The 22235-nt window shown below is 30.9% G+C and overlaps 1 pseudogene; it reads right to left on the reverse strand.

Annotated features, from left to right (window-relative positions):
* Window positions 1–3339: 3339 nt before the first annotated feature.
* On the reverse strand, window positions 3340–4875 carry LOC149575570 (leucoanthocyanidin dioxygenase-like; annotated as a pseudogene).
* Window positions 4876–22235: the final 17360 nt, after the last annotated feature.

The raw sequence follows: 22235 nt of genomic DNA on the forward strand, positions 1-22235 counted from the left end.
GGAAGTGATTCTCTATCTCCTTTTTCAAAGATAGATAATTCTTTGAGGTTAGCTTGACAATAGAAAGATGAAAATAAATACTAGACGTCATTGATCTCCCCCCAAAATGGAACTTTATCTCAGTTTGTGATTACAAAATGAAAAACATCAACAACCCCCAATCTAATGGGAAAAATTAACTCCAAACAAGTTCTAGTCTGAAATACCTACAAATAACATGGATACTTCTTCTTCCAGCTCCCTATGCTCTGATACCATGTAAGATTTTGCAACCTAAAGCTATAAAATAAATTAAGAATCTGCTAAAAGAATGAAGCCAAATTGCAGATAAAAAAAGTAGAGTAAACAGAGCTGTTAAAATAGAAAAAGAAATCTCTTTCTCATTAATTGATTTAAATTTGCATTCATATGCATGATTTATACAATCTTAACTACCATTTCACTTAAGAAATCACAGTGAATAACTATGAAATGAGACTAGGTTGAAATGTTGTTCTCAATAGAAAGTTATGCATGTGGGTAATCATTTGTTGTTAAAGCTGAAGTTAAACAACTACCTATCTGTTAGCATAGAGTTGAAAACATAAATGATGCAATCACATATAGATAGAATTAGTAACCAACAAAGACACATTGTTTGACATTGAAATTTTTTTATGACATTTAGATCACATGGGGTACACTCGTTCTTAAAGGGTAGGTACTCACATGGCTGTTAAGTAACAAGCAATTAATTTTTTGTAGCAATTTGCATAGTTGGTGACATGAAAATTTGATGGTCAATTTATCTTCGATCATATTTTTTAATAAAATTAGTAGGAACATTTTTAGAGAGAAAATTGAAGACTGAAAATGGGGGAGGAACAAATTTGTGAAGTGGCATAGTATTTTGTTGGTGATTCTTCTTTTTTATTCTCATATTAATTCATTGATTAATTTAATTTGATCAAAATTTATCAAATTTCTTATAACTAAAAGATTTGATGGGGACATACTAATTATTTAAATTTAAGTAGAAAATGTAGTTAAGTTAATGTAGTTGTATGGAGACATTGAGCAGGCAGGGTAGAAGAAGTAGGTAATTATTAGTCAATTGAAGGATCTAGCATTCATTGTAAAAGTTTTTGGGAGACATTGTGTGAGCTTTAAGCAGTCATAGAATTGTATTTATTTTTTATTTCATGTTTTATTTAAGGGATTTGAATTATGTCCATTATCATTTTTGTTCTATAAAAAGATTAGGTATAAAAACTTTTAAGTTTGTGTATGTATATATAAGTGTAAAATTTAGATAAGAATAAGAAGATAAGAAAATAAATCATAAGTTTTATTACTCCAAAAGTATATAACATATGAAAACACTTTGTAGATTATTGAGATGGTGGTCAAGAATCCTAGTGTGAGAAAAATGTGCCGGACTCAATATGTGGGTTTTGTCTTGTTTGTGGATTCTATGGAATGATATGTGAATGATCACATCTTATTTCCTTATATTCAAGAGTGGTTTTCCTTATTTGGTGAAAGTAGCTATAGTTCCATTTCTCTAATTATGTACTTTAAAAGTAAATGACAATTTCTGCCTAGAATCGTCAACCTCTTCATCAATAGACAAATGGAAATCCATTGAGTTCTTAACAATTACTTCAAATCTAAAGAAAGCATGCAACCAAGAAATGCAAAGAAAAACAATCGTTTTCTCCAATCTAGGAGATGAACTCACTTGAGTAAAGTCAAAATTAGGAAATTACACAATTAAGAAAGAGTCATAAGTATTATAGATATTTGTAAGATGATTATATGTGCAATCTCTTTTTTCTATTTTTATAGATGTTTTTTTTTTCCATTACAAATTATGAAGTGAGAAAACATTATTTGGAAAAAAAATTATACTTTCAAGAATTTTTGAAGGATTTAATACATTGTTGTACATGATAATTCATAAGGATCATGGTTTAAAACATGTTTGTCTACATTTCTTTATTGATATTCTATATATAGAATGTGAGCTTGAGTTTAAGAATAGAAGAAAGGATGATCAAGTGTTGTATGTCTTGTACATCCTCAACAAGATAGAGGATAATCATGTGATATATTACCTTTTTTATTATTAATATGTTAAAAATATAAATTATTTTATTAATTGGCATGTCTATAGGGAAAACTCATCAAGTACAATATATATATATGATTGGTCTAATCTAAATTTAAGGAAAGTTTATTTTCCTCTGCAAATATTAAATCATAAAATAATATAGCACAAATATCTTAACATGTGACTGATTAAAATAATTAAAATAAAGCTTCACATATGCAATAATATTTGGTGTCACATTTATTTTATATAGAAATTAATATTAATAATGAAAACTTAATTTATTTGAATAATTAGAAAACTTTGAAAGGAAATATTATAGTCATTTAATTATTTGATATAAGAAAATAAACTTTAGACTGGGATATTTTAAAATAAATAGCTAAATAAAATTTAAAAAAATAAATCTAAAAAAATTATAAATAAATTTAATTATGCTACAATCTTTTTAAAATTATATTACATATATATGCATAAATCTACACATATGCATATGTATATAACTTATCCTTCAATAAATAACATCTACATTGATACCAACTCAAAACAAATTACCTTTTCATATTTTTTTGGTATCTACTTACTTTATATGAGGATGCCAACTTGAACAAGGAACTCAATCTTGTTCTTTAGGGTTTCGTTTGGCAACAAGAATACAAGTGGAATAGGCATATGTAAATTCTTAAAATTTTGAATTTTTCATTTGGTTAAACCAAATTAGAATTGGAATACAAAATAAAATTGGAATACGTATTCTAATTTTGAATAAAAAATGAGGTTTTGCAATTCCACCTAAATAGGTGGAATTAGAATACGTATACTTATTCCAATTTTTTTTATTTTAGAAAATATAAATTTTTGAGTCCGCCAATTCCCCATCAAATTATGGCTGAACAAATAGAAAATAAGAATATGTACCCCCATATTCTATTCGAAAAATAGCTATTCCTATTCCCCTATTCCTATTCCCACAGCCAAATAGACCCTTAGAGAATGTATCCACTGAAAAGTTAATATTCACTTTATAAATTGGCATCCACTGCCTCTATCAATTGACATACACATTATTTCGCAATTGACACCAGTTTGAACCATATGGAAGGGAAATAATGTTTCAAATATTTAAATAGCTTGCTGATAAGAATGGCTGACAATGAGCTTGCAAACCAAAACAACCAAAACAAGAATCACCATCGAAGAAAATAGTTTTCTTTTCAAGAAATAGTGGTCAAGCACAAATGCAGCAGTCAAGATTGTTGTAGTTGATGAACATGCCCTTTTCCATCAAGACCTTTGATGAAGAACTTTTGCAGATACTCTTTCCATGATGAACTCTGGTATAAAGCAGGATTATCTTTGTCAATCAAGGCTGGAAGAGGCGAAAGAATAACTTTATCATGTGGATTACAAAACAAGGCCATGAAATCCTTGCTTTCTCTTTGTTCACTACACTCCAGTGCTCCACGCTCTTGTATCTTCCATTGCTCACTATCTGCAACAAAACAAAAACTCTAAATGAAAAGTTGTGAAAAACTAGTAGGTTTTGTTCTTAAATGGTAGAATTCAATAATTTGATTGATTTAATATTGAAGGTTATTAGATTTCTTAAAAAAATAAAAATGATAAATTTGATTGTATAAACATTTTTTTATTATAAACTCTTTTCAAATCAGACTTTATAACCTATCATCAGAATGTAAGAAAATAAGGTTTTTTTCAACTTTTTGCAGCTGTTGTCCCGGATCACCTAGTATGACCTGAAATTTGAAATGTTGATTAAATTTTTTAAACAATAGATATCATAAACATTAGTGATTATTCTTATGAATTGTAGAAAACTAGTCTTTTGTTTGGAAATAGAATATAAGAACTAATTCTCAACTTCAATATAAAAGAAAAACTGAAATGTCAATCTGGGTACCTCAAGTGCATCAGCAATGTTAACAATGAGGGCACTAGGGACACTTTGAACATCAATCCAATTCCCATCCTTTCTAATTTGTAATCCAGGGGTTTCATCATGCAGAAGAAATGTAAAACCATTGGGATCAAAGTGAGGAGATAGTCCAAGTACCAAATCTACATGGTGGATAATAGTTAATCCTAAACTGAATTTCTTTCTCATTTGCACCCACTGCCTTGTTCAATGTATTTTCATCTTTGAAATCCAATCCTCTGCTCAGAGCCTCCATCAAAACTTCCCACCATATTCATCCATAACCTCCCTACAAAAAACAAGAACTACATACCCATTAGAAATATTTCTTAACACAAAAGATATAGAACCCACAATTTTTTTTTATGATTGAAGAGAAGAAAATAGCGTACATGAAATCAAAAGGCTGTTTGGGCCATTTGGACATATGTTTTGCATGTGAGGAGTATCCTAATTTGCTTCCATATCCAATATGGCTCCCAGCTTCTGCGTTTCTATATGTTTCCTTTTCTTCAATGGGAAGATTGAAAAAAGCTTTGCCCAAGGCTTGTACCTAATAAATAAGAGAGTGTGGGATTCTATGATTAATGATCTGAAAGAAACCCCCGTCTTTTGTAGCCATTGAGATTGCTGCAATGGTTTCTTGATGTAGATGAGGGATGCTCAAGCCATGCCAATCAATGATTGGAATATGAATATTTTGGGCTTTGGCAGGCTCAAGATGAGATCTCACATATTGGAGCGGAACTATTTCAATCCCACTCTCTGATAATGTTTGAACTCTTGGTAAACTACCCATTCATGCTCCTAAAATGAGATAACACAAGTGTTTTGGGCTGCTCAAGAATTGTCTTCTCGGGGACTTGTATTCTTTCGTTGTGACCCACAATAACAATTTAGGCCTTTCGAAATTTGGGTGGCACATTCAACTACAGTTCAACCTTATGTTTCCCAGGACGTGTGTCATTATCAATTTTAGAGAAAACATGAATCTTCTTTTAAGTAATAAGAAATTTAGTATTTTTGTTTAGAGGAGTGAAACCTAAAACATGTTTTTTAATGCTATTTTGTCTGGTTTCGTGGTCTTTCTATTAGTTCTCTGGTTCTGGGGGGTTTTATATTATTGCTTGATCGAATAACATAATTTATTTTTATTTTTGGGTGGTGGAAACTTGAAAATGTCTCTTGTTGGTATAAAGTTTTTGGCATCTTGGAAAGATCAATCTTGAGAGACAAAAAAAAATTCAGGTTGAATGAAATTATTTTACAAGAAAATTATTTGGTAACTTGATTCAAGGGTTCATTAGGGAGAGAATCCGGAAAGAAAACCTCAATTCACAACCAATACAAATGAATAATTCAACATCAAATACAATTATAATAGGTGAAAGTATTTCTAGGGAGCAAAACTGTAATCTTTATCTATAGCAATTAATGTTGAATTTATTATATTAAATTAGGCTAGTTTCTAAGATTAGATTAAATAAATAACTTAGTTCAATATACTTGCTAGGAAGTTATTCCCGTAACTAGTTGTTGTAAAGAAAAATTGTTGGGATATGAAGCCCAAGGGTGATCCCACAATAATGGGTTCCACTTTTTGACCAATCTTGACACTGAAATCAATATTTTTAAAACAAACCTTACATTCGAGTGACTATATTTCTAAAATTATGAATAATTTAAAGATGGCCTAGACTAGTGATTTTCTAGTACTATGTTCCTACTTTGTAACCTCATTTTTTATTTTAATTTTAAAGTTATTCTCCTCCAAAAAGTGGTACATATGAAAAATTAATATTTTTAAAAAGTGATAGTACATTTGACCCACAACTTTTTTTTTCTAGAAATGATAATGAGGTAATTCTTTCAGTATTGGATTTGTAACATCAATATCCAGAGAATGCATTTGGTTTATTCAATTTGGTTGAATATTGTATAGTTTATGAAGTTTTGAAGTGACATCAATCATAATGCAGACATACGCTTCATTTGACATAGATAACTTGAACTCAATTTATCATAAATCTTTTTTTTTTTAAATAGAAAGCTATCTCAGCAACCTATTTCCTAAATATTTTTCAAAAAAAAATTGACCAAATTTACAAACTTTTTTAAAGTGTCGAAGTCAGTTGATGTTCAACCATTAATGAAACTATAATGAGTTAAACTCATATTTGAAAGTTTTAGTGAATATATTATGTATTACAATTATAATCATTGGAAAACTTGCTCTGAGTAGCACAAATTGACATTTTTTATTTTACAGTAGGAAATCATTTAATCTTAATTTTGGGGGTCAAAAGAGCCAAAAAAAATTAGAAAACAGCACCAAAAAAATTTAAATTGACATATTCGCACGAACACAATGTTCGCATGAACATCGTACACATGTTCGTGTGAACATATGTTCACGTGAATATATGAGTGAAAATAATATGGTGGCCAACATTTTGATTTGACATGTTTGCACGAACATGTAAAATAATTTGTGTTCGAGAGAACATACAAAAAGGAAAAAGCATGATGTCACCTACAATGATGAAAAAAAAAAACAAAAAATATGACATCACTTGTTTTAAAGTTGATAATGAAGCCAAATGTTTTTGTAAGAATTTTTCCTTAGGGAAAAATTCACCTAAGAACTAAGAACTCAAACACAAGCATGACAACTGTAGACCAAAAATGGATATGATCAATTAATCAGAGTATGTCCTAATACATTACTCTATTCAATATATGATATGCAAACACACTAGGAGAGCCTATATATAAGGCCTCTAAGGAAGCACCTAGAATGTCTCTAAAAAGAATCAGGAGATAAGATAAATATCATGACAACTAAGCACATGCCTTGTCCATCATTCTAGATGAATGGATAAGGATGACAAGGTTGTAGACACCATATGCTTAATTAGTGTGCTGACTCCTATGTTGTAGATAACATGTGCATAAAAGAGGTGTGGACTCTTGTATTGTCAACATGACAACTCACAAGATTGCACATACTCCTAGGTGGCTAATAAATAAATAATAAAAATATGCATTAACCTAATTAAACTTAAGTGTAAATAGTGAATAATTATTTACACCAACACCCTCCCTTAAGTGCAACTTAGGAGAATGCCCTTAAGCTTATAAAACTAGGATGAAATGCATGATGGGTCCTGGCTACTAGGCCATGTTAGGTACTTGTGTACATAATGATATGAAAATCTCTCATAAAACAGAGAAAGAGAGAAAACCTCATGGGAAAAACCCTCCTCCAAAAAGAGAAATGAAAAGGGATGCATGGATAGATGGAGTAATCAAGACCCCCCCATTATGACATACATAAAGTATATACAAGAGAGAAATGGAGAAGAACAAAACCCCCTAAGAGGAAAAAGTCCCCCCCAAAAAAGAGAAGAAGGAGATAAGGTAGTCCCCCCCCCCTTAAATGTAGTCAGTGAGAAATGCTCTGACATAGAAGCTGATCTATGACCTTTGAATGATGTTCCTCCCCTTTGGAAGAAAAAAATGCAATGGTACAAAGGAGATGCATCCTCCGTATGGAGAAGGAATCTTTATGATGAACGGTATCTCTGAAACCTGCTCAAGTGTCCTTATGTCGATGTTGATGATGGCTTCCTCCAAAACTACTAAAAAAAAGTGTAGATCAAACAAGGAGTGATGTAGAACCTATTTCAAAAAATCAATAGTCTTCTCTAATGTCAAAGAGACCTCCTATAGATGTTGTACATAAATATCCACAATCACGCCAACCTGTGAAGATTGATCATGTAAAGAATGGACATGAGGGTCAGAGTGGGCCCTTGCAACAACTATAGAAGGATCTTCCTTTGTAAAGAGAAGTGATAAATCATCAAAGAAGTACTCGAAATTTGTTGTGTGTGACTCCACGAATAAACCTGAAATATTAGTCAAGAAGTCATCACTTGGAAGACCATGTGTACCCTATTATGTTGAAGTACATGAATTTGTCACTGCGGCAATGAATGAAGAATTTACCTCAAAGAGAAGACAAATATCCTTAAGAGTTTTTCCTACATCTTCAATCTGAGACTCTATGAACAGACCTTCAAGGGCAAAAAGGAAGCCATCACATGAAGGTAGAGTAGGAAGACATAAAGGATCCTACTGCACTGAATCCAAAGCATCTAGAGGTATGATCTCATCTAAAGAGGATGCAGCAACAACTGGAGGTAAGATATCTTCTAGGAATGGAGGAATGGTTGGATCTCCATACTTCTCCCAAAGATACATCCAATAATCATGTGGTGGCCGTATCTTGGCAACTAGCTTATAATAATTAGAAGAAGAGAGACTGGTAAAAATGATAACATTCAATCTGCCAACAAGTGGTTGTTCTTCAGTGCCAAAGATCAATCTGTTGGAACATAAATAAAAAAATACTTCCTTATGCTCTCTTCTAAGATGATCAAAGAGTGTATCACTCCATGTGTGATTGTTTCTTTTTGTCAACTTGGGTCTAATGCCATGGCGACATGTGAAACAATACTCCTCCATGAGATCAATCAATGAACCCCCAAAATACAAGAATAATGAATCAAAGAACCCCCCTAATGTATGATTTAGCCACTTGGTAGCCACTTGCCAATTTAGGGCCTATTTATAAAAGTAGTATTTCTATCTATAGAACCTATAATCTAATTTCAAATTTGGAAAGTAGATAAAAAAAATGCACTTTCAAAAAAAATGGAACCTAATTTGGAGTCCAGATGAGCCTATACTAAGCATTTTAAGTGGCAAAAATTGAGATTTGTGAGTTGCATAAAAATTCAAGAATAGAGATCTGAAACTACCTACACCAATGTGTAGATCACGAAATCCTACCCCAAAACAAAAAAAAAATTGCTCACAAAAAGGAGTCCATATGAGGGAGATATCATTGTTTGAAAATTGTTGCTACTGTTATTTATTCTGAATTGCTGCCACGCCTCAAAAAAATAAATGGCTCTATATTTTGCCTCAGATATCTGATTTGGATGAAACAAAAACCAATTTGGGGGTTTTTGGACCTTTGAAATCTGATGCAAATATTTGATTTACACCAATCAGCTTCAATCTTCACCTGCAAAAAATCTCTCCTATGGCCCTATGGCCAAAACATTTTTGGAAAATAATGTAGATTCAAAAAAAATAGCAGAGATGTAGATGAAAAAAATGCAAATCTAAAAATTAAATGTACAAATCTAAAATGATCATACCAATTTTGTAAATCAGTCCTTCAAGTGCTGGTTTGCAAAAAAAAAAAATGCCTCATAATCGACTTTGGCCTATGTTAGGCAACTTTATACTGATTTTTTTTGAATCGGCATTTTGGACGCAATGGCAAGGTCAGATTTGGCTCTAGATGCTCCTAATTTCTATAGTACTCCAAATTTGGGCTGAGGTGTTGAAGCAACAATGGTCTCGAATGGTTATGTGATGAGAAAATCTCCAAGAGCTCTAATACCATGTAAGAATTTGTCTTAGGAAAAAATTCACCCAGGAATTAAGAACTCAAACACAAGCACAACTATAGACCAAAAATGGATATAATCAATTAATCAGAGTATGTCCTAATACATTGCTATGTTCAGTATATGATATGTAAACACACTAGGAGTGCCTGTATATAAAGGCCTCTCAGGAAGCACCTAGAAAGTCTCTAGAAATAACCAAGAGATAAGATAAGTATCATGAAAACTAAGCACATTCCTTATCCATCATTCTAGATAAATGGATAAAAATGACAAGGTAGACACCATGTGCTAAATTTGTGTGCTAACTCCTATGTTGTAGACAACATGTGCATAAAAGAGGTGTGGACTCTTGTGTTGTCAACATGACAACTCACAAGAGTGCACATACTCCTAGGTGGCTAATAAATAAATAATAAAAATATGCATTAACCTAAGTAAACTTAAGTAAGTGTAAATAGTGAATAATTATTTACACCAACAATTTTAAAGTTACTCCAAAAATTTTATAAAGTTATTGCAAATTTATTAAGGCAAGGGAAAGAAAAAATTATAATTTTTTTGATAGGAAACAAGAAAAGAAGGCAAAACATATATGCAAGGAAGAGATCTGATGAAGTAGAACAAAGAAATCTTTACAAGACTACGACACGTTATCATCGAATTTTATATATATATATATATATATATATATATATATATATATAAAATTTATTTATTTTTATGCTCTTGAATTTAATTATGTATCAATATTTTTTTTTTATCTAATTTGATTTATTTATAAGTTTGTTGCAAACAATCAACAAGGTGAAGGAAATGTTGAAGGAGGCTCAACAAAAGTAGAAGTGTAGATGGGAGAAGGGTCAGGAATGCTACCTAAAATATCTCAAACAATGAATGTTGAAGAAGGTTCAAGATCACTACCTATAGAGATTCAAATAACAGAAGTTAGAGAAGGGTCAAAATTGCTCCTTATAGAAATTTCAGTAATAGAAGTTAGAGAAGGGTCAGGATCAGGTGTAGGAACTAGTATGGACGAACTCATAAATATTGTCCAATCTATAAAGAATGGAATTTCTCATAAAAATTTAGATCATTTACTTAGAATGGATGTGGATAAATTGAGAACACTTGCAACTACTATTGAACCCTTAAGTTTATCTAAGAAAAGGTCAATGAATAAGAAGATTAGAGAAATAATGATTAAATTTGATAAAATTGAAACACTTGAACAAGATCAGTTGCTTTCACTTTTTCTTACACAAAAGAAGTTGTAAGAGGCATTGAAATTGTTAGGTGTAGACACAACATCAAAGAAGAGAAGATTTTCTAACATGCAAACTAATATGATTGGAAATGTTAAACAAGGTTTGAGAAACATAGGAAAACAGTCTTGAACTAAAGATAAGTCTATCACAAGAAAAGTGATGTTGATGTCTGTTGTAAATAAGAATATGACCCAAAATAGATAAATATCTTCAATTTCATCTAAAATGGGTTTTAGTAGGAAAACAATGAGATAATATGTTAAGAGAAGATTAATTCTAGATGATAGTACTATGGAAGGCAATTGGGAAATCATGTGTAGAACACCTCATTCTGATAGGATTGATGTGGGATTAAAAAATTTAGTCATATTATTTTGGATTGATAACACTCATCCTTCATCAAATAGTAGAGATGTTATCAGATATAGGATTGCATCTGGTCAATATAAACATCATACAAAATATTGGTTGAACACAACACAGTATGAGTTATATGTGTCATTTTATAGTGAACATCCTAATGTAGAAATTGGACAAACAATGTTTAAAAAATTGAAGCTATACTTTGTGAGGTCAAAAAAAGTGTTTGAAACATGTTTTCATCATCATATTGAGTTTGATCTCCACTATCAGGTATTTTTCTAAGTTTGCAAAAGACACATATGATTTTCATGCTACTCTTCCTAGTAGGAGAATTGAGTTTATATCATCCATTCTATATGACAAAATAAATGATCCATCTAGTCAAATAAATTGCATCAAAGGATTATGTGGAACATGTGCTGAATTGGCTCTATTTCCTTTGAAAAATGAAAATATTGATGCAACAAAAAAATTGAATTGCAAAAGTTACAAGTATGTGAAGAATGAAACAAAGTTGGAGAAAGAGACAAAAAGATTGGAATATGTTAAAGAAGAGTTACCTGTTGTAACATTTATGGACATATTTAAGAACTTGATTCAACCTTATATTCATCATGCATTTTTTGTAGAGTGGCAAGCACAATAGTTTCAAACTTTGAGAGATAATTTTCCGCTTGGAAAAATTGTATTAGTCATTGATTTTGTAGAGATCTATTCCTTTACTGATCAGAAAGCAATTCAATCAAATTATTTCTTTTCTAAGCAGGTCACTATTATGGTACATGTTTGTTATAGACATGCACAATTAGATTTGGATGATGTTCAAAGTACAGTTGAAACATGGGTCATTAAAAAGGAATATCATTTTTAAATAAGTGATGATCAAGAACATGACATTCACTATGTAGAACGTTGCTTCAATATGTTCTTTTCTTATTTGAAAGAAAGAGACATAAATATTGATAAATATTATGTTTGGTCTAATGGATGTGCCACATAGTTCAAATCATCTAGACCATTTTATGCATTATATAGATATCATCACAATGAGAATATAAAACACATATAAAATTTCTTCAAGAGTGGGCATGGAAAAGGTGAACATGATGGTGCTAGAGATTGCATCAAATGTGCTCTATGAAAGTATCAAATGAATTATCAAGGAGTTCATATAAATGATGCACATGATGTTATTGAAGGTGTAATACACATTTTGCATCAGACAAGGTCAAGACATCATCAACAACAAGTCGATAGGTACCATATAGAGTCTTTTGGGAGATAACGGGTATGGATGTGTACATTTGTTTAAATTTTATACAATTAAATTTTAAAATTTCATTTTTAAGTTTTATCTTATAATTCATTGAAGTTTAAATTTAATTTACAATCCATATTTTCAATGTAATGAACTCTCAGGTGTTAAAAGAAAAAGATACATTCCTTACATTTAGTCATGAGTACAGATAATCACAATTGGACATTGAAGACAAGAGAATACTCATGTTTTTGTGACAGCTACATTAATGAAGACTATCAAGAATGCATCAATCAAACATGTATATATATAGGTGCATGGATTTCAGTACCACTTGATGTTACCAATACATTTGATAAAGATGATGAAAATTTTGATGATATTCCATTGATTTCTAATGATTATAATCATATCTCTAGATCGGTAAAAGTGGGTAAGTATAATAAAAATTAATCTCAACTTGTTATTTAATTATCAATGAATTGTCTTATATATACTATACATATGTATGTATACTTATTCTGTAAGAGATGTCTTTGTAGTAATTACTGAGCCTAGAAATCATGAAGGTGTTAGTTATTATTTATTGCAAGGTACTATAGAGTGGACAAAGCTATATGATCTTGAAGAAAGTGATGAAATGTTGTTTCCCATAGGTATTATACATACACATGTGCACATACATATATGAATTTATAAATATCTAGGTAACTTTATATCTATCAAATTTTAAAATATTTAAATTTGTGGTGCAAGTTTTGTTGTGATATAGGGAACATATTTGAAGCAAGACAAAATAGTCCAACATAGAATACACTTTGTTGATTATCAACCTGATAACAAGGTTTTACAATATAGCCACATGGTTGTTGCTATCAAGCTTTGTCTACATCCAGTCAAATTTAAGTGCACACGTCGCAAGTGGAGACTAGATAGTGATGATCATGAGAAGATATTACAACATTATAAGTGCATATCATGGTTGAACTAACCTTTGAGATTTATTTTATAATAATTTGAATAAAGTTTAAAGAACTGGTTGCCTTGATATATCAAATTTTGGGACCTTTAAATGTAGAAAATTAGAAGGGATGAATGTTATATTAATTTAATAATATTATCTTAATTAGATAAATTACTTCTTCTTAAGATTTATTTTATAATAATTTGACTAGATTTAAAGTTGTTTGCCTTGATATATCAAATTTTAGGACCTTTAAATGTATACATTTTAATAATATTAATTACCATGGATGAAGGTTATTAAGAATATTATATATTCTAGAATTTTTTTTAAATAGTGTATTGGCTTACCTACTAGCATATTTTTATCTACATAAAACAAATATGTATCTTTAGTCCTACTAATGAATAATTGGAATTTATAAATGTGTCATTTTAATAATATTAATTACCATCCTAAACTAAAGATTATGTTATCAAATTAGTTTATTAAAAAACTATATATTAATGTTAGTTTATTGTAGGGTCATACTCTTAGTTTATTAGTTTATTAATGTGTTTTTAAATATATATATTTTAATAATATTAATTACCATGGGTGAATAATAATAACAACTTGATCTAAATAGGCAATACAAATTAGTTGGAACTTACACAATAATTAGATAGATGTGTATCAAAGATAATTTAATATGTTTGAATTATTTTATCAACTTTTTTTCAAACTATTGAATTTCATCTCATTGTGTGTTTTTAATTGTAGGATCATACGCTTATTTATCATTAGTTTATTAAAAAACTATATATTAATGTTAGTTTATTGTAGGATCATACTCTTAGTTGATTAGTTTATTAATGTGTTTTTAAATGTATACATTTTAATAATATTAATTACCATGGGTGAATAATAATAACAACTTGATATAAATAGGCAATACAAATTAGTTGGAACTTACACGGTCATTAGATAGATGTGTATCAAAGATAATTAAATATGTTAGAATTCTTTTATCAACTTCTTTTCAAACTATTGAATTTCATCTCATTATGTGTTTTTAAATGTACATAAGTACATACATTTTAATAATATTAATTACCATGGATGAAGGTTGTACATACAAATATTTATCTTTAGCCCTACTAATTGATTTAACAAATTTGTATCTTTAGTCCTACTAATTGATTTACCAAATATTTACATCTTTAGTCATACTAATTGATTATTTTATAATGATTACAAATAAATATAATGTTTTAAATTTGTAATCTAAATCATTTGGGTTAATTTATTTTAAAATCTAAAGTTTAAGATCTATAATCTAATTCATGAAGAATGTTCTACTAAAATACAAAAATATACACATACATGTATGTCTCAAGAATAAACATCTAATCTAATATCTCCACTAAAATGCATACGTATGCAAACTGTAAGTCTCAAATAAACATGTATGTCGTAAAATATAAAAAGTCATATACATGTCATCCAACTACTGAAGTACTAAATAGTCAAATAAATAGTGAAATGTACATGTCATCAAGCTACTAAAATACACATACATGTATGTAAGTCTCTAGAATATACAAAGTCTCCAATATATAAATGCATCAAAATATATATAAATCTACTTCTACTGGAGGGACCCCTCAAGACACATACGAACAAAACAACCCTTAGATCAAGTCTCCTATACATCCTATGGCTGAGGTGTAACAACCAAGCCCTGCAAATATATATGTACATTAGAACTATCTAAACATATATATATATATATATATATACATGTGTACATGAATACGAGTGCATATACTTTGAAACATAAATAACTTTACAAACTATTTAAAACTGTACTTGAGCACTACTAGGTGTCTTAGTAGAATCCTCTCTCTGACATACATGCCCTAACCCAACACTAGATGTAATCAATATGTTCTCGGTGACCTATGCCTGCACAATTTATTATAACTTTTAAATATCTATCTAAACTAGTTTTTTTAATTTCAATTTTTAAAATATTTTAAAATATTTTATGTGTGTGTGTACCTGGGTCTTAGGAGGTGGAGGATGATCATCAAACTCCATTGTATCATCTATCAATGCACCTCTACTATCAACATCCCATCCTAATACACCAACATCATCTCCTAAAACTCCAACACGTACTGAACCACCCTCAGCACCACAATCTCCAACTGCTAGTAATGATGAGTGAAGTGGTGTGTGTAACTGGTTGGGTAATGGTGTAGAATCAGTTTTGGGTCAAAATAATGTGTCCATATACAATGGAAATTCCATGCTCAGACTAGTATCAATCTTAGATAGCCCTCATAACTACTCACCAAAATCTTCAAGGCCCTCAAATATGATATCGACATCTCCAACTCGTATGCCAGAGTCATTTGTAGAGTGTCGTAAGCCTAGTACAAAATGTTGTGAGCTATGCTATGTAGAAACTATCACTAGTGTGGTCTATGCCTATGGAACTATGGGGCTCTAATGGTGCCCATCACTAAGTGAACTAGTATCCCCTATGTATCAAAAATATAATTGATACTCTGAAACAAATCCTCCAAAAAATATAGCATTAAATCAATATGTGTGTGCTATCCTGAAAAAGCACGAACATCGCTTGGTACTGGTAGTCTAGTAGCTCTATATGCCTCATCGGTAGAGGTGACTGAAGTGTTATTGGATGCCTCTAAAGATGGTCAACCTAGACGAATCCGTCGAGTGTGAATATAGTGACCAAGAGAATTAGATGTGATACTAGGAGCCACAGATGCAATGTGTCCAATACTATCAATTGCTCCCCTCTGGGAAGCAATGATAACTCTATATGTAATAGGTGCTAGTGTTGGAGTCACAGGCGGAAGTATATGTTCAACGAACTATCTCACATCTGCAGGTGGCTAGCATTGTGCACTTCGATATTGGTCACGATCTACGATCTGACCACGCCCCTATTTGCAATAATTTGGAATGTCTAAGTAGTTGACGTTGCACCCTATGTGGAACTCAGTATACAACTATTGTGCAAAATAAAGAGGTATCTAATCGTTATTAGGATAACAACCATGTGCGGCTAAGAAATGCGGATAGATCATACTAGCGATAATAGGATCTCTACACAGTGTCACTTGATAACCTCTCACCCTACCCTGTGTACCCTCATGGGATGAAAAAAATCTCATTTGATGATGTCTTTGGGGGCTACCCTCTTGACGTCATCAAAAGATGCATCCCCTAAAATCTCATCTCTAAGCTCCCTAGATATGGTAGCTAATACATCGGGGGTAAATGAATGATGAGATCTAAATCTAGCAATGAGATCCTGTAAACTCCTGCATATAGTCATACATATATATCTATATAAACCATCATCGGAGGACAATATAGACTTCTCTAATATCTGCACCTCCTGCTCTACAAATGCAAATAATGCATTGATATCAATGCATGGAGGTGGTGCAAGAGGAGGCGTAGCAAGACCTCTAGCAGGAGCTGCACTAAGAGCCACACTAGGAGCTATAGCAGGAGCCACACCAGGAGCCACACTAGGAGCTACAGCAGGAGCCACACCAAGAGCCACAACACAAGCGGCCCCACCACGAGCCCTATGATGAGGCACAAAATGAGCCCCACCATGAGTTGTAGTGCAAGCCCCACCATGAGTGCCACCACGAGTAGCACCATGAACTATATCAAGAGCTATAATAGTAGTTGCAGCAGGAATCGCATCAAGAGGAGTCACAACAAGAGCCTCATCACCCTCTGGATAATGAGCAGGCTGATCGTGTGAAGTCATGTCTACAATGATGGAGCTAATATATATTGTAAATACACATATATATACATATACATGTAATCTAGTACACAAATTTTTATTTAAAAGATATGTAATTTCATACATGAGAGTTAGTGTTAGAGTTAGGGTTTGAGTTTTCAGTTAAGATTAGACTAGGGTTTGACTTAAGGTTTGAGTTAAATTAGGGTTTGAGTTAGATTAAAGGGTTTTGGTTAGGGTTATAGTTACATTAAGGTTCATGATTAGGGTTTGATTTAGATTCTAGGGTTTGAGTTAGATTTTGAGTTAAAGATTAGGGTTTGAGTTAGATTTTGACTTAAAGATTAGGGTTTGAGTTAGATTTTGAGTTAAAGATTAGGGTTTGAGTTAGATTTTAGGGTTTCATTAGGGTTTCATTTGGATTAAGGTTTCAGTTAGATTTTGAGTTAAAGATTAGGGTTTGAATTAGATTTTAGGGTTTGATTAGGCTTTGAGTTATATTAAGATTTGGTTAGGGTTTGATTTCTAGGGTTATGATTAGATAATGGTTAATGATTAGGGTTTGATTTAGATTAGGGTTTGAGTTAGATTAGGGTTTGAGTTTTTAGTTAGGATTAGATTAGGGTTTCAATTTTTAGTTATGATTAGATTCTAGAGTTTGAGTTAGGGTTTGGTTAAGGTTTGGTTAGGGTTTGGTTAGGGTTTGAGTTTTTAGTTAGGATTAGATTAGGGTTTGATTATGGTTTGATTTAGATTAGGGTTTCAGTTAAAGATTAGGGTATGAGTAGGGTATGATTTAGATTAGGGTTTGGTTAAAGATTAGGGTATGATTAGGGTTTAAGTTTGGTTAGGGTTTTGTTAGGGTTTGATTTATAGGGTTAGATTTGGTTAGATTACAATTTTCAAGTTAGATTAGGGTTTGGTTAGGGTTAGATTAGGGTTTGATTAGGGTTTGAGTTAGAATAGGGTTTGGTTAGGGTTTAAATTCTAGAGTTATGGTTAGATTTGGGTTTTAGTTAGGGTTAGATTAGGGTTAGGGTTAGATTCTTCCTGGAACTAGAGTTTTCTAGTTAGAGTTAGATTATAGTTATGGTTCTAGGGTTAGTTAGGGTTAGTGTTAAATTAGGGCTTGAGTTTGAGTTAGGGTTAGATTAGTGTTTAAGTTTTAGGGTTAGATCAGGGTCTTAGTTATGGTTAGAGTTAGGTTGGAGTTATCTAATTCGATTAGGGTTATAGTTCTAGGGTTAGATTAGGATTTTAGTTATAGAACTCTAGGGTTAGATTAGGGTTAAAGAGTTTTCACACTAGAGTTAGATTAGGGTTAGAGTTTGACTTAGTGTTAGAAATTACGGTTAGAGTTTGAGTTAGGATTAGTGTTAGGGTTAGGGTTAAAGGGTTGGAGATAGAGTTCTAATATTTTCTAATTTTCTACACTTTTTTTTTTTTAATAATGTTTTTCTAATATTTTGTTTAATGCTTTTTCTAATATTTTGTGATTTTTTTTCAAATATTTTATAATGTTTTTCTAATATTTTGTAATGTTTTTTCAAATATTTTGTAATGGTACATACTAATTTATTTTCTTTAATGTTAAATACTAATATTTCCTAATGTTATCCTAATTTATTTTCCTAATATTCTAATGTTTTAATATTTTCTAATGTTTTTCTAATATTAAAGCATATTATTTTTCTAATATTTTCTAATATTTATCTAATTTAACACTAATGTTTTTCTAATGTTATTATAATAAAACAATTTTTTTCAAAATTTGTTTCCTAATGTTATACTAATTTTGTTAATAGTTTATAATGCTTTTCTTTAATATTTTGTAATGTTTTTCTAATATTTTCTAGAATAATTTTTTTTTTTTTAAATTGTAATATTTATGTAATATTTTCTTATATTTTTTCTAATATTTTCTTATATTTTTCTAATATTTTCTATACTAATATTTTTAAACATATTTTATAATGTTTTTCTAATATTTAAATGTAATGTGTTTCTAATAAAACTAATATTTTTCTAAATTTGTTTCTAATTAAACTAATATTTTCTAAATTTGACTTTTCTAATATTTTTCTAATAAAATTAATATTTTTCTAAATTTGTTTCTAATTAAACTAATGTTTTTCTAATAAAACTAATATTTTTCTAAATTTGTTTTCTAATATTCTACACCATTTTTTTAAAAATATTTTGTAATGTTTTTCTAATATATTGTAATATTTTTCTAATATTTTTTAGACTAGTGTTTTTTTAAAATATTTTCTCATGTTTTTCTAATATAAATGTATTGTTTTTTCTAATGTTTTTCTAATAAAACTAATATTTTTCTAAATTTGTTTCCTAATTTTACACTAATATTTTTTTGATATTCTAGATTAACATTTTTTTAACATTTTCTAATGTTTTTCTAATATTCTAGACTATTATTTTTCTAATATTTTCTAATATTTATCTGATTTAACACTAATTTTTTTCTAAATTTATTTTCTAATGCTAAATTAATATTTTTATAATATTCTACACTAATTTTTTTTAATAATTTCTTATGTATTTTCTAATAAAATTCATATATAACTAACAAATACCAAAAAATTAAAAATGATAAATTAATAGAATTAACTAAGATAAATAAACAATAAAAATATTAAATAAACGTGAAAATATGTTTTCAAAACATAAAAAACATTCAAATAATAACATATAAACATACCCGAAATAGCGCAATGACTAAAATCTAGAGGAGAATGATGCAAAGTGATGTTGCTCACTTACCAGTCCAATATTTTCACCCCAACATTCAAACCAAATCCACCTTGCTATAAAAATGAATAGGAAAAGCATAAAAATGACATTTTAGTCTCAAAATCATCATTAAAATATGTTCGCGTGAACATATTAACAAGATATGTTTGCGTGAACATTCCTTGTTTAAAGTTAATATGTTTGTGCGAACATGGTTAGTAAGTTCACGTGAACATAAGTAAGATTTGTTATGCGAATTTTGCACCATTTCACAATTTCCTTCGTCCCCCAAAAGTGGTACCTAGTATTGTGGTTCACCCCCAACAGTCATTGACTGTTCATTCTCCCTCAACTCCCCTATTCGTAGAGTTCTATATAATGGCTTTATGTAGCCCATGTAATTGTATTGGTTACTCATAATAAAGTATTCCCTACTCAAGTGTGGACATAGGCAAGTTTTTCCAAACCATGATAAATCTTGTGTGCATGTATTCATCTTCTTTATTATGTTTCTTTGCTTGATTTAATATTAACAATTGGTATGAGAGCTTGGTGAGGTTGAGTATAGATGAAAGAAGATGAAGTTGATTTTATTATCAACAAGTTTATTGATAATTTAGAAAGAGATGTTGTGTATGTGAAAGTAAGAAAGGAACATCGTGTACGCTGGTGGGATGGTTGGAAAAAAGAGGAGAAATCACCTGAAGATGAGACAAAAGATGGAATTATTTCCTTTTGCAATCAATGTAGCTATGACATTTATCGAGAACAATAGTTGGCCTCGTAAGACAAGTTTCTAACTTCTTTTCCCTATGTTGAAGGTAGAGATAGATTCTAGTTTTATAAACAATGAAGGTTCAAAAGAATTGTCATTAGAGTCTAAGGTCAAAACTAATGTGAAAGTTGCCTCTCAAGTTGAGGATGATGTAGCTTGAAAATATGTGGCTAGGCATAGGCTATTGGTGGGGGCCCAAGGAGAGGCCTGTATATCGACTGAGAAGGTCAAGAGGTGTAAATTGTTGCTCATCCTGAAGAAGAGGAGGCACTGTCAATTTTTTCTTCTAAAGATAGAAGAGCTCAAGGTGAGCCAAGTGAAGCATCTCATAAGATATTGGTGAGAGATTGGATTCTCCTTCACATGTGAAAGATGGTAACTTTCACTATAAAATCAAAGGATGCTCTATGTTGTTTGGCAGATCAAATTGGGACAACAATAACCAAAGTTGTAACTTGGTGAAGGGGTAGATGAATAGGCACCCAAAAAAACATGAAATGGATAGGTCTATTGTTGGGATGTTGGATGATGACCAGCTTGGGGAAGTCATAAGTGGAGAACATACTACTTCTCTACCCATTGAGAGCCCCCAATGTGGAAAACAAAACTGGGAGGACACAGGCCAGAGACAACCTCTTCAATGTTGTGAAAGGAAGACACAATCTCCTCAGCATTGTGAAAGGAGTCCAATGGATGCTATGGGGAATAATATGATTCCCTATTCTCAATATGTGTAGAACCCAAATTCATCTTAGGCTTGGTCGCACAAGTTCCAATCTCTCCATAGTATACCCCACAGTGACATGCTTGCCTCACATGACCCAATTTTAGAGGCTTCATATGAGGAAAATATTTTCCCCATGGAGAATGATGAGCAAGTCAACTCATTGCACATACCAAGGACTCAAACCTTGTCACTAATGTAGAGTAGAGAGGGAATGAATCGATCTTCCAATGAAGATTTTATTCTAGGTCACTCACCACACAGAGGCACAATGTGTGGAATTAATTATCCATTACAATCCACAATGAATTATGGATTAGAGACTCATATTGTGAATGTTGAATTCAATCCTCCACATGATGAAATAAATGTAGGAGTCCAAACTATTGGTCCACGTTATCATACATAGCCTGCAATGAATAAAACACTAGAAGTTGTAGCCAAGGACATGTTGTTCTCATGTGTTACTGATGAGAATGTTTGTAAGGACTCAAAGACCAAAGAATCTATCAGGGGTGAAAATACTATTTTAAAGAAATTGCATTAGGCATTTATCAATTATAGGGAGCCAATCAGACTATCAAAGGACAAAAATGATATTGCAGAGAAATTAAACTAGGCATTTTCTGATTCAAAACTCCCAACATATCACAATAGTCATATTGACATGGAAAGGTTGGTCAATTATGTGGAAAATTCAGTAATTAGCATGGGTGGAAGAGGCTTTTATCAAGTGCTTCAAAGAACCCATGGCTTCAACTCACAGAGTAATACTCTACCTAACATATTATTCTCAACTACATATTGTGGAAATAAAATGTAGTTCTATGGTGT

This window comes from Cupressus sempervirens, chromosome 2 (genome assembly GCF_028749045.1).
Source record: "Cupressus sempervirens isolate cs-2001-9-10 chromosome 2, ASM2874904v1, whole genome shotgun sequence".
Classification (NCBI taxonomy): Eukaryota; Viridiplantae; Streptophyta; class Pinopsida; order Cupressales; family Cupressaceae; genus Cupressus; species Cupressus sempervirens.